Genomic DNA, 2,415 nt, shown 5'->3' on the forward strand with positions numbered 1-2,415 from the left:
TTTTTAAGTATTATTTTTTAGTCATATAATTTAAAAATAATGTGTTTTTGTTATTATATTTGAATATTTATAGGCCTGTTTTCCACTTACATAGTCTTTTGTATCTTCACAAGACCCAGATTAGCTGAAAAAAAAAAGGATAACTGAAGGCATTTGGCTTATCTAAGGCCACAAAGAGAGAACAGTTTCTGAGTCCCTGGATTTTCTAATTCTCAGTATTCTTCAGACAGACCAACTATTGTGAAAGTCAGTTTTAAGCTCCTGCCTGTACTAAGTTTACATGTCAAGGTTTTGGTAGTGGGGGAGGCTGCAGAGTTGGCTTCTGTGATGTTAGAAACTTCCATTCTCCCCCCACCATCACCTCGCCTCCCCCCGCCCTTCATCCTGTACAAAACCTTTATTGTTTCGCTTGGCATCTGTGTCTCTTTGGAGGGGGCAGGATGTTAGCAATTTTTTGAAGAAATATACAGTAGTGAAGTGTGTGAAATCGTAAAACAAAAAAACAGTCGTACTCCAGATAAGACTTAGTTTTGTGCTCTATGTCATTCCCATTTCAGATAATCTACAATGGTTTTGTGCTCTATGTCATTCCCATTTCAGGTAATCTACAATGTCAAATGTTGGGGTTTCACTTAGGTCTGGATAGCAAGGCAGATTTTGGCATGGAGCAACTCTTGTCGCCGGTGTCTTCTATTCTGTTTTCATCCAAACTAAATTTCAGACTTTATTGAGCAAAGATTTTGCTCTGCTAGGGTTGGTATATGACCTGTCTCTTGTGCTTAAATGAGATTCAAGGTGGTGCTGCTGCTTTTTGCTGTCTTCCAGCACTTAGACATGGATGATACGTTTTTAAAATTTCATGAGATTAAATGGGAAAGAGAATATTTTTCTCACCAGGCAGTGCAGACTTGGGAAAGTTAACTAAAGTAGAAGTAAAGCTACAGAAGAATCTAGGTATAATCTGGTCTGACAGCTGAAATGGAAACATTTGTATGTAAGAAAGGAGTATACAAAAGCCAACGCGTGACAAGAGAGGAGGTCAGTAGGGCAAACCAGAGAAGAGCTAGTTTGTTACAGATCACTTAGCTGCAAGAAGTTCAAACTTGGCATGGAGACACTTCTCTCAGCTCTGAAGTCATAATCATAAGACCTCTCCTGGAGCTGGATGCATAATCTGACTCCTGTAGAATATAGGCAGAAGTAACAAACCCTATAGTTTGTTAAATAAAGCATTTTTCGGTGTGCAAGTGATGGGGGTGGGGATGGTGGTTCAGGTGCATTTTTTTGCCTGATTAGCATGAAGGTTTTTGGGGTTTTTTTTGCTTCTGAACATAATACTCCTGAATTTCCTAGCATTGCACTTGGTTTTTTTTGTTTTGTTTTGTTTTGTTTTGTTTTGTTTTTTTGCATCTTGCTGAAGCTGCTGCTTTGATTCATTTGGAAATAATTCATCACTGGAGAAATGTATGTGCATGACCCCAACCCTGTTGCATAGTTATAGAAATGTTCATCTGGGTGAAGGATTTTTGCTGACTAATTCCAAAACTACTGAATATTTAAGTACTTTTTATTGAGTACTTGACAGGGCAGAAACTATTATACATCTGTCTGTTCTTTCTGGTGAGTGCTCTTATGGCTTTGTCATTAATTTGCACTCATTCTTTGATTCATTTTGGCCAGTGAGTCTTTAATTATTCTGTAATGAAAGGTGAAACTCAATCAGTGTTCCAAGTGGCTGCATTAACCAATACACTTCTGGTGACAATAGCACATTTTATTTTGAGACTGTTTGTTTAATAATTTTCTGATTGTGGACGTCAGAACAGTATGGAGTGGAACATTTATTGAGGGAGGGGTGAGGGGGCACCATTTTGATTTGCTGAAGAGATGAAACTTGCTGACTGCATCTAAACTGCAGCATTCAGGAGCTGAAAGCATTCAGGAGCACTTCTCTGCTCCCAGGTTTAGATGTGGGCCAACACAACACCATTCTACTGCTCCTTGATTTCACTGGAAGAAAATACATGAATAAGAGTCATGTAGAGTATCTGTAGCTTTTGGGACAGAGGGAAGTCACAAGAATGGGAAACCATGAATTGTGGCAGACACCTTCAGAGGTGCATTCCCCTAGACAGCAAGAAAACATCATAACTTACTTCCACCTGACCAGAGCCTGGATGCTGTGAAACATTATTTTCACTATCTCCATGTTGAATTGTAGCAATTTTCTGGCTTTTACAGAAAGATTAATTCTGGTACAGAGTGCCTGGCATACCTCATTACCAAAGATGTGTTCTGCAGAGATCAGTTCTCTGTTCCTTGCAGATAGGAGCCATTTGTTAGAAATTTTCTCATTGCCTATAATCTCCCACTGTGCAACTATAGTCACGCCGTGTTAAACAGAATCATGTTTCA

At 39.0% G+C, this 2,415-nt stretch overlaps 1 protein-coding gene across 2 annotated transcripts in view; it reads left to right on the plus strand.

Moving 5' to 3' along the window:
• Positions 1-2,415, plus strand: part of SEMA5A (semaphorin 5A) — a 313,297-nt gene that overhangs the window by 279,758 nt on the left and 31,124 nt on the right. The window lies entirely within an intron of this gene.

The sequence above is a fragment of the Geospiza fortis genome, unplaced genomic scaffold (genome assembly GCF_000277835.1).
Source record: "Geospiza fortis unplaced genomic scaffold, GeoFor_1.0 scaffold64, whole genome shotgun sequence".
Taxonomy (NCBI): domain Eukaryota; kingdom Metazoa; phylum Chordata; class Aves; order Passeriformes; family Thraupidae; genus Geospiza; species Geospiza fortis.